The sequence below is a fragment of the Salvia splendens genome, chromosome 9 (assembly GCF_004379255.2).
Source record: "Salvia splendens isolate huo1 chromosome 9, SspV2, whole genome shotgun sequence".
Classification (NCBI taxonomy): Eukaryota; Viridiplantae; Streptophyta; class Magnoliopsida; order Lamiales; family Lamiaceae; genus Salvia; species Salvia splendens.
In genome coordinates this window covers 9,845,671-9,858,206 of record NC_056040.1, presented here as the reverse complement: position 1 = coordinate 9,858,206, position 12,536 = coordinate 9,845,671, and positions in this window count along the sequence as shown.

Sequence of the window (12,536 nt, the reverse complement as noted above, 5' to 3'; positions counted from 1 at the left end):
GCTTCAAAGAAATTAAAAAATATGGAATTAGATTTGTTTTTGTGGATGTGATTTCGTGGTTGTACCATAATAAATTTCATTAATGTAGTTAGGGAGACCATTCTTTGATCTTAGGTTGATTAAGTATGACTGTACAAAAGTTGTGTTGTGATTCTTGATAATTGTACCTTCGATTTTTGGAAATGGTGAAGAATTTCGTTAAAGTGGTAATTGCAAGTGACCACACTGGCATTATATTTATATGATAGTCAAGAATATCTTGGTATAATGGTATGTGATTAGGTATCTCAATACACTATAAAGAATGAATAAAGTGCATTGTTTTTTAAGAAAATATACGTATAACATTAGTTTATGTACAAATTTGTGTATGTATCGATATCAACCCTAAAGTATTATTACATACTCCTAAAAGGGTCTACGCGACAAAATATCACCATTGAAAAACTAGTTTGCGACGAATTAGTTCGACTCAAATAGTGGGGATATTGTGGCCATGAAATTACGTACAATAATCCCTCCTCAAGTCCTCGTTGTTAGTACGATGGAGTTAGCGATAGACAATCCGTCACACCATAATACAATTGCCTAATTCCTTCCTTAACTAATTTTTCAACGTAAAATATAGATAGGATTGCCTAATTAGTTCATTATCCGGAATTTCGACTAGATTATGGATATTTTTGTTATCCACATTGACATCTCCAAATGATTAATTTGGGCAAAAAGACAAAATAGTTAAAGATCTTGATAGATTTAAACGTTGAAATGTTTGGATTCTTTACTATTAATAGTTAAAAGTGTGTGAGACTAGAATATGACTGCAATTGCAACACGAGGCATGTGCCTTGTTTTTCTAATTGATCGAAGGTTATTGTTATTCATTGATATTCTTGAATTAACTATATTTTGGACCATAGTTACCAACTTTTTACGTACTTAATTTACATCTCTAGAAAAAACCTATACACCCACACAAATTTCAATGGTTTTGCCGAACTGTATATAAATTAAATCAAATACTATAATCTACAAAATTAATAAGAAAATGAAAGTACAAACAAACTTACACCACCCTACTAATCATAGACATACCCATGCATTAAATTTATATTCTCTCTCTCTCTCTTGTTTACTTACACCCTTCTTAATAATCCCCATGCATGAACTACTTTTATTTCCTTTCTTGCTTAAGCAAGGTAGCATGGAATATGGTTGTAAATTTCTTATGCCTAATATTAGATGCATGGGAACTTTAACTTCAACTTTTCCCACTTATAGTATGACTATCTTCAACACTAAGAAATCAAATGTATCATTCAAAATCCTATTTATGGAGTTGGATGGGCAACTATTTCCATAAACCAAGGAAATAAAAAAGGTATATTTCGTAATCTAATCATTTCTAACAAACTTCCATTAAAGATTGATAGTAACTTGTCTACTATTCTTTCATAATCTAATCATTTAATTATATATCACATAATTCCTTAATTTCTAAATCTGCCAAATTCACAATCCTCCCTTCTATGCTGACCACCCTACTTACATAGGGACATGGGTGCTTGTCCTTGACAGAGAGAGAAGACCGTTAATTACCAAAGAAAAATCCATTTGAGATATTCTACTTTACTTAATTCAAGATATTAGATGAATGAATCTTCCTTTTCAATTCAGAAAATTCTTTGAGTTAATTAGTAAAAGTAAATACAACAAATTAATAAGAACAACGCTTCATTTACCTAAACAATATGCAAAACTTTAATTACAAATTTCCCTTCACCAGTTAATATATTGAGCTTAAATTCGTGACATACAGAAATGGTCCATGAGAAAAAAAATCAAAATACAGTTCCAAAAAAAAACAAAAAGAAAAAATAGCTGTTATCCCAACCATGGTTAATTCTTTGAGGAGCTGCTGGGTTTAATTATATATGATGCCTACATATATAATGTCTTGATTTGGATTAATCTCGTTGACTAATAAAGTAATACTAAGTAATAAGTAATAAAAGGATTTCTTTCGTGAGTACTATGTTTTATATTCTTCTTAGTTCACTAAAAAGGACAAACAAATGTATTATTCCTACTAAATTTGTTTCTTGATAATGTACAATCTTTATTACTTAAAGAAAGCTAAACGCATAATTACATAGACTGATCTTTTTGGATTCAGTGGATTGGGATTGAATGTTAACTACAAAAAAAATATATTCAATGTAAATTCAAATCTTTTGGATGTTACGTTTTCCTTTTATATTTTATAGTTTTGTATTAAATACCGACAATTAATATTTTTTAAAACACTCCTTTTTGTAGTGGTACTGCCTTAACTACTGAATGTTTTATTACTCTAGGAATTTAATCCATAATTTATGACCGCATTTTCCTGAAATTGTAGATATCGTAAATCCACCTTTTTTATGTTGTTTTTTTTTACTATTTTCTGTCTTTTGGAAATAAAGAAGTGCTCGTAATTAAAGAATTAAAAGTATTAAAAACAAACACTATCAAGAAGGCTATCCACAAAGACACGGCCCAACAAGTGATCTAGAATATTTTATTTATTTGGAGCAAGCCCAGAAAGGTTTGGGCCTCAGTATTTTAATTGGATTACAGAGTAAGTTATTGAGCTTGACAAAAAAGTTGAAATGGGCTTTTCAAAATATATTTAATTTGGTTTCATTAGTCAAAACGTTGACGCGGGTGAGGAGCGACGGTGTCAAGATGAGGGCCGGGCCGGGCCATATATGGGATTTGCGTGTGAATCTCCAGAACGATTTTGCATCTTTTATTTTAATTGTGTATTTATCTGTATTTACATAAATAAAATAAATGGCTAGATAAAGAATGAGGTTTCATGCAGTTCTATTAGATTTGAACTCAATTTATCTATTATTGAAACTAGGGGTGAGCAAAAAAAACCGGAAACCGAATATCCGAACCGAACCAAACCGAAATTTTGAAATTCTGTTCGGTTTTTCGGTTCGGTTCGGGCGAAGAAAAAAACCGAAAAACCGAAAAAACGAATTATATATATATTCTATTAATTTAATATATTATATATAATATATATATATTCTTTTAATATATTCTACTATATAATATATATTATATGTATTATTAATTTTATATTATATATAAATATTCTATTAGTATATATAAAATAAAATAAAATACACATATATAAATATATATTTATATTATATTTATTTTTTTCAGGTTTTTCGGTTTTTTTTGGGTTTTTTCGGTTTTGTTCGGGTTTTTCGGTGTTTTAAGTTCGGTTTTCGGTTTTTTCGGTTTTGTTCGGTTTGGATTTTGAACTAAATTCAGTTTTTCGATTTTGGTTCGGTTTTGGCAAAAAACCGAACCGAAACCCGAATGCACACCCCTAATTGAAACGGACCAAAACTTACTTCGATTTTTATGTTTCACCGCCAAACTGCTGCCGGATCAAATGTTGACCGAAATTATCCTGTATATCCACTATATTGGGGTGATAACACTAAAATAAATTATAGATGTACTTTCTCTGTTCCGCATTAGTAGAGGCACTTCATTTTCTGCACTCATTTTGAAAAAATAATAGTAAAAAATAATTAAAATAGAGAAAAAGTAAAATAAAAAAGAGAATTATGCAGAGAAGTATTGAAACTTGTAAGAATTAATACATTTATGGTAGTAGTTATTAAGTAAGAGACTATGAGTCACATGTGATGGTGATATTTATAAATAACAGCCTTATTATTATTGCATATTATTCGGATTAGTGTTGAGCACAAGCCAATCATTTTCCTTCGGATTAGTGTAAGCACAAGCCAATCATTTTCCATCTTTTATCGCTGAAATTGTATACCTCTAAGCAGTTTTGAGGAGTCATGAACTCGTAAAATAAAGTCATTACACCAACTTTCAAAGTTGCATACTACAAAAGCGCCACGCAACCACAAGCAAGATTAAATATTTAAAATTTAAGGATTTATGTGCACCATTTTCCATATAGTTGAGTAAGGATTGGACAGTTTAATTTGTTATACTACTATACATTTATGTGGAAACCTGGTTGAGCCAAAAAATTAATCAGTCTCCACTATCAATTAAATAATATACAGTACTATATACTATGTTGGTGAGGCTTCACATGTATAAAGGTGGCTACAAGTCTTGGCACAATGAATCTTATATAAAATTGCCAAAGAATCTTGATGTCATCTATTAAATTATACTCTCACAAATACTACTTGCAAAAATATCGTCATCCGTGCAGTCATCACTCGAATTTTAAATTGTGGAGGGGCTTAATTAAGAATCTTTTCTAATCTAATTGTTTAATTATATGTTAGAACTATTTTATGACGAGGACATGATTTAATTAACTGTTTCAGTTTTTCATTTATTAGGTTACACACACACACACATAAATTGCTGCTCTTTGACTAAATTGTACTAGTAATTTTCAATAGCTTATTATAGAAAATCGATCTGATACAAACTACGAGATGAAGTGATGAACCTATACATTTGTTACATGGATTAATTATCGAAATAATTACACATATTTACCTAACTTGCAATTATAACACGAATATTCACTTCATTTTCCTTTCACTGTCATATTTTTTTCTTGTTCCATCGACAAGCATTTCGTGTTAATACTTATGAGTATATAAAATATAATTTATATAAATTTTATCCATCTTTAATTTTTTTTTGTGATAGGTATTAATTATACGTATGCATTTAGTATAGATTCATAGTAATTAATAGGATTAGAAATGTGAAATTAATCATTTCTATAATTGGAACACTTCATTTAATGATCATGGACGATTATGAAAAATGGAGGGAGTGTGTTACAAACTCTAGTGATGTTCGACATTAGTTGTGTAACACGATATATGTGAGTTTATAAACTAAATGTGTTATCTCCCTTGACGAGCTAATATTTTAGAATAACTTCTCATGTTTAATCCGTAATATGCTTTCGTTGAAATACCAACTAAATTGAGGCTAAGAAGGGAGCTAGATATTGTATATAATCTACCATTCTTCTTACTAAAACTATTATGGCCCTTCATTCATTAAATATTCATCAATGCTAAATGTGTCTCACCATTCCACCACAACAATGATGTTGAATGTAAATTTCCTTTCAATTCCAAAAATGTGACTCATATCATTCCACTTCAACAACCATGTGTTTGCTATTGTGATCCAAAGATCTATTTTTCCATGATCTTCAAGGGCTCGTCACCATTAGGCAGACGAGCATAGTATCTCCAGAGTTGTAACGTTTCATTGTAATGTTCATGAATGGAACGATACTCCATAATTCAACACTCACGATTTCAGCAAACCGCTCACGATCTAACCAACACTTCACATTCTCATATGTGGTTTCAGCTAAGGTCTTCTTGTCATTCTGAACTCTTTTCTTTTATTTCAGTGCCACACACTCGCCTCACGATGTCACTTTAGTGTTTTTCTTTTTTTTTGCTCTAATTACATTTTGTTTTCCCTTCAGACCGATCTTGTATTTCGTGTTAGTGTTGGCCTTAGAATGGATTCATATGGACTTGGATCCCCTGCTCCGGCAAAATGCACAGCAGGGGATGTTGTGCACATCATCACCCTCCATTTATTTTTATGAAGTTATACAATTTTCTTTTATTCACAAATCAATGGTGGTAATGCACAACATCCCCTATTGTGCATTTTGCCACAGCAGGGGATCCCAATCCGGATTCATATTCTTTCATGTGAATCTACTCACTATTCATAAGATCTTGCATTCCATCGAAACTAAGCTTAGGCGTCACGAATAAAGCGCTAACGTTATCTTTCTGGCCAAACTTTATGGCATAGAAAATAACATAATTAAGGAATGTGTCTTTGTCTCATCATCAAACTCAATTTTAGCTGGCCAATGTTGCCTATTGATCAGGTTGAATTCATTCAAATGTTGTTGCACTTATGTACCCTCAAATATCTTTAGGTTGAAAATCGCCTAATTAGATTGACGTTGTTCGATATTGATGGCTTCTAGTACATATGCTCCATAATCTTTGTCTCGGCTTCCTTCGTGTGAAGTGTCACGTTTTTTTACGTTTATAAGTATATTGCACTCATTGCCTTTTTGTTCAGGAACTCCCAGTGGAACGTATTTATCGTTGTTGGCAATTGAAACTAAAATAATATATTACAACTATCCCACATCGGCATTCACATAGACTTGAAACAACTATATAATTCTAATTTGCCACTCCTCCTATCACCAATTGGTTTTAGGATGGAACCCATAGATTTCTATTAATTGCAGTGGTAATCGTCGATCTGTATATTTCAAAAGCCAAAAGTCAAACTTGTCAATTGAATGTTTTCTATTGTCTATTTTTATGATTGCTCCCTACGAACCTGGAAACTCATGATATTAGTTGAAAATTTGCAAACACAGACAGGAAACACAATAAGAATCACATGAATTGATTAACGTGTTGTCTCTAGTCACTCACTACGAGAATGTATCTCGAGCCGCTCTTAAGCATAAATATTTCACTAAGGGCATCATTAACCCCGTCCCCATTTCCGGCCCCAAGTCCCCTCCACGTCATCATTCCTCTACAGTTGCGGCCAAGGCCCCAACTGCTGTAACCCTGCAGGTTGCGGCCCGGGCCGCAACTAATAAATGACACTATTCACAACTCCAACCTATTTAACTCGTAAAATAAAAAACGCTGGAAATTTATAACACGGAAAATTTAATTTCATCGAATACTGCAAAATTACAACATAGAAATTTTAAAACTGAAAATAAAATACATAAAAACATAACGTTAATTCTGGAAAACATTGGTGCGAGTCCAAATTTCTTCGATTAGATCGGCTTGGAGGCGAGTGTGTTGTTCCTCTTGGCGCATCGCAGCTGAATGGGCCATGACATTGCGGATGTCGTGAGGAAGGCCCTGCACGGGCGGCTCGGTGACAATGGAGTATGAAGTTGAATATGAAGTTGAATATTCTTTGACGTGGAGGCATTTTTTCGAATATTTGATCTTCGAATATTCTTTGACGTGGAGGCATTTTTTCTAACGACCGGGACATTTGATCTTCGAATATTCTTTGACGTGGAGGCATTTTTTCGAATTCTAGGAAGAGATTTGAAGTTGAATATGAAGTTGAATGTGTATGAAAATGGAGTAGTATTTATAGAAAAAATTTTTGAATTAAAAAAAAAAAATTGGTTGCAGCCCGGCCCGAGGAGCGTGTAACGCTGGGCCGGGACTCTACAGTTGCGGCCCGTCACCGTGCAACGCCGTCCCAAGCCGGGACGCGGGACGCGCGACAGGCTGGGAACGCAGCCCCGGGACGGGCCTGGGCCGTGACTCTCCTCCGTGCAACGCTCGGGACGGGCCGGGACTCGCGAGATGCGGCCAGGCCCCTTGCGTTACAGATGCTCTAAGGAATCTCTTATAAGAATATTATGTCGCGCGTCCCCGGGACGGGCATGGGCGGTGACTCTCCTCCGTGCAATGCTCGGGACGGGCCGGGACTCGCGAGATGCGGCCCGGCCCCTTGCGTTATAGATGCTCTAAGGAATCTCTTATGAGAATATTAAATTATCTACTATTAAAATGACATTGACTATTTATATAATTAAGGGAAAATTCTAGTAATTTGACAAGAAATATCCAAATCCGTAAACTCTAATTCTAATTACTCTACGCCATAACAATTAGCAATGAATAGAGGTTAAATTAAAGTGGTAACTTTTGCGAGTGAGAATGTGATTAGAGGTTTTTTAATATTGTTTAATTAGTAACCCTTCGCGGCTACCTGTGAACGCTCTCCTAAAATCAAATCCAAAAGCCACCTGTCTAAAAATTGCAACATGATGTCTTGGTTTCTTTTATTCTTTTTTTTGTCTAATTTCTTATTCGATTACAATACACTTACTTATTGATGTGTGCGTGTGTATGAATCCGCCATGCAAGGACAAAGTTTTATGTATTTGGAGTGGATAAATGATCAGCGTGATTTCATTAAATAAAATAACTTTTCAAATTATAAATTGACATGATCCATAACATTTAAATAATTCATTTTTCAATAAATTACTTAGCCATGGCTCGGACTGTGTTGAAGAGTCATAATAAATTAAACTTATAATTTTAATTAGTTTGTTGAGGCCCACAATTCCTGAAAACCAATTACAAATGGTCAAATTAGCATTAATATCTATCATTAGTTTGTATTTTGCTAATGATTATATTATAAATAATATCAAAGGTATGTGGCGACTTGCTCAGGCGAAAGAATATTACTTGAGCATTGATTTAGCTAATCTTTACTTGAATAATGTTAGTGGGACCACATATGGTTGTGACATATCTTAATTAGGGTCCTCGCATAGTGAATCTTGATTTCTTTTAGTTAATGAAATAAAAATTTATACTACTAAACTAGAATATAACATTTAATAATGAAAGATGCTCTAGATAGATCACTTTCTAGTGCAAAATCGTCATCCGTGTAGTCATCAGACGGATTAATCAAATGAGAAAATTTAGAGAAAACTTCTTTATATGATCCCTTTAACTGAACACAGAATTTAATAATTCTTTAATACATTAAACAAAATTTGAATGGTTAAGGGAGTTAAATACAAACTGCCGACAATATTTAATCCTTTAATAGGCTAATAGTATTACTTAAAAATTTTAAATCGTAGTCAAATGACAATTAAAGTTAGATTCTATGTTAGAGTCATTAATTTTATATGCGACGAACAAGCGATGCTCATATGACTTTTTTTTTGTAATTGACTAGTAACATGGTTTTTCTTGCTTGATTTATTTTATCACATAACAAATTGTCAACTCTCTTCAATTAGTCACTTTATCATTTTAGATACATTTTCTCGCCTCTCTTTTCATCAATGGTAAAATAGGAATACCCACCGGCTAATTCTTGCTAGGAAAACATCCCTTCTAGTCTTCTAGAAAATAAGGTTAATCAAGATCCTTTTTTTTATATGGATAATGTAGGGCAAAATGTTTATAATGAACTCGATTTTATCATACAATAATTCACAAACTATTTGAGAAAACCCAAGTATAAAAGAGACACGCCCTGTCAGCATGTGCATATGTGCGTTTGATACGATCTTATCTCCCAATTATTTAGTTATATTTTAATTTATCGTATCTTTTTCATATTTTTTTATATATTTGTTTCTTGTTCAATAAGTTAGGGTAGTAGTATTAGAGTATTATAAATATGAGAGATTGTTATGATTTTATTCAATCAATTAATGAAATATTTTCCACACCAAAGATAACGTGTGTTTTCCAATCCTAATTTTGGATTCCCTCCGCTGATCCTAATTGGATTCCCTCCGCTGATCCTAATTGAACGCCGGAGTATTCTATTAGCCGCCGAGTTATCTGCCCGACGGGAGCGACTCCCACGCATAGAAACTCCGCCATCGTCCGCCGAGCCTATTGGTCGCCGGAAATTTATCTCCACCGTCGAGCGAAATTCGCCGTCGGTGCTTTCATCGTGATCTCACCCTCCCACCATCTCGAACCGAAGATACACTGCTGCCCGACGGAAACCATTCCGCGCACAACAACTGCTTTGGTTGTCGAGTCCCGCCTGTCCGCCGGACAACTTTACTTCTGCAACCCCCGACGGGAAGGATTCCCGCGTGCCGCATTGAAGTCAGACGATCATCATCCACCACAACCACGCCTTGATCCGTCATCATGACACACAATCACCATCGCCATTTCGTTCACAAACATACACAGCCGCTGCCCGATCTGGAGTTTCGCTATCGCAAAGCGCTGCCACACGGGTTTAACAGCTTCCAGCCGCCCCCCAAACGGGTTCCAGAAGCCTGGAAGGCCAAGGGAGGAGAGCCCTCGCAATTCGACCACCCACAGCTGCTGGACGATTCCTAGAACAGCAGAGACCGCACGCGACAAAGAGATTCATATCAAGCTGGATCATCTCCTGGATGCGTTTGATAATTTGGAGAACAAGTGGGATGCCTCGGATCATTGTATCAGAAGATCATATGCTCCGCCACGACCTGAGCCAGCTCCCGACGGGGAGAGCATTGAAGTGCAGGACAGCCATGGCGAGACCCATCGCCGCTCCCGCTCGCAGATGAACCAACTCCTCCACGACATCCTAACGCGAGGTATCGGGGACGCTTTCACGACCAACCCCATCCGCGAACCATTGCTAACAATTGGGATCAAGGGGGATGGGACGATCGCATAGACCACTGTCAGCGACAGGGTTTTGAGGAGTATCCGAGGTGACACCAACATCTTCATAATGGCCGCGCGAGCATCCTACATACCGGTCACCGTAGTCCGACCGATTTCTGAGTCACGACACAGCTCCGTTGACTGTCGTTGCCCCGCCACGGACCGGGCTTCACGCACCGGGGTCAACAGTCCAGCAAGTTTATTGATTCGGGGAAGCAGCGTGGTCTACCCAATACTCCCAATCTCATGGTTCGTTCGCCTTGCCCAGCCCAATTAGCCGCCCTAAGTGATTACAACGAGAAACTGCGTATTTATAGATTGGAGCAAGCCGCCCTTCTAGCCCGCGTGAATGCATTGTTTGAGGAGAATATTGATGACGATAATCTAGCTGAGGATGTTCCCTACATCGTTGCTCACAATGGGGGTGTTAATCTTGTTGTACCAAATGACGAGTCCCTGGAAGAGGTCATCAAGACCGACAGTACGCCGCTGCAAGTGCTCGTCGGGGCATATGATGAGAATATTGATGATATTAGTGTTCCAACACATAAGGAATTGGAGATGAAAGATAATGTAGTGACTTTGCTGGAGAGAAAGAAAATAATGCCGAAGCCCTTCGATCTAGTTTAGAGCCGAAAGAAAAAGATTTCTGTGTGTTGAGTGAGAAGTCGAACAAGAGAGAGAGCATGGAGAATCAGAGCCTTGTTGATGACATCGAGGCTGAATTTGATATGAAAAAACAGGACAATCAAGAGGAAATGGAAAAGAAGCGAAGGTTGTTTGAGGATGAGCTTAAATTAAAAGCAGAAGAATTGGGTAAGACAGGGGAAGCTCACTCCGGTTCGCAAGCACTTGTTTGTGTCTATGTGGATTTGAATGTCAGTAATGTTACAAGTATGAATCCTCGATTACCGTCGCTCGACGCCGATGCAAGGTTGATTCCTCCGGGAAATGACACGCCGTGTTTGAGTATTCATGGAGGTGTGGCAAAACTTTTCATCTTAGCGTTGAATTGTCACGACAACAATGTGGCGGCGGTGTCCACCATATCTTATACCCAACACGGTTCTCTATTGGTGATTTTGGGTGGAAATGATGAAGGGAGACGCACAACTATTCTGTGGGCATTTGATCCAAGAGGAGATACCGCGCCAAAGCTTCTACTTTCAACTCTCTTCGTGGTTTTATGGTTCCTACCTTGAGGACAAGGTGAATTTCAACCGTGGGAGAGTTGATACGATCGTATCTCCCAATTATTTAGTTATATTTTGATTTACCGTATCTTTTCAATATTTGTTTAGATATTTGTTTCTTGTTCAATAAGTTAGGGTAGTAGTGTTAGAGTATTATAAATATGAGAGATTGTTATCATTTTATTCAATCAATTAATGAAATATTTTCTCCACCAAAGATAACGTGTATTTTCCAATCCTAATTTTGGATTCCATCTGCTGATCCTAATTGGACGCCGGAGTATTCTATTAGCCGCCGAGTTATCTGCCCGACGGGAGCGACTCCCGCGCACAGAAACTCCGCCATCGTCCGCCGAGCCTATTGGTCGCCGGAAATTTATCTCCACCGCCGAGCGAAACTCGCCGTCGGTGCTTGTTAAGGGAAACACCCTTAACAACGTTATATTTTAAATTCGAACCTAACTACATGTATAATTTTATTAGTATAAACTATTCCATCCGTCCGTCATTTATAGTCCAATTTTGACTCGACACGAGTTTTTAACAAATTATTTGACTTTGTGAAGAAAAATGAGAAAATGAGCTAGTGGAATGTGGACCCGACTTTTATATATTGATTTTATAATAGCATGTGAGTGTAATGATTTAGTTGAATCGTGAGTCCACATATTAAAAATGAATAAAATAAATGGCCACACTATAAATTATGAATGAAGAGAGTAATTCATAAAAATAGAATTCATATTTTAAAATTTTTGAATTCTATTTTTGACAAGAATGAAAAACCTAGGGAATCAAAAAGCATCTTGCATGAATGGCATCTGTCGATAAAAACTGCTAAACCTGTTAACTGAAATTCACCATTTCCTACCAAATGCGCGTAGACATTTTTTGTACCTATCTAGCTAACGAATCTCAACTTAGCATTATCCCGCAGTTATTTTTATTCAATTAATTAATTAATTAACTAACTAACTAACTAATACTAATACTACTACTACTAATTGAACACTTACAACCTCCACTTGTTCCACTCGGAAACATCAATAGATAACAATGCCTTTCG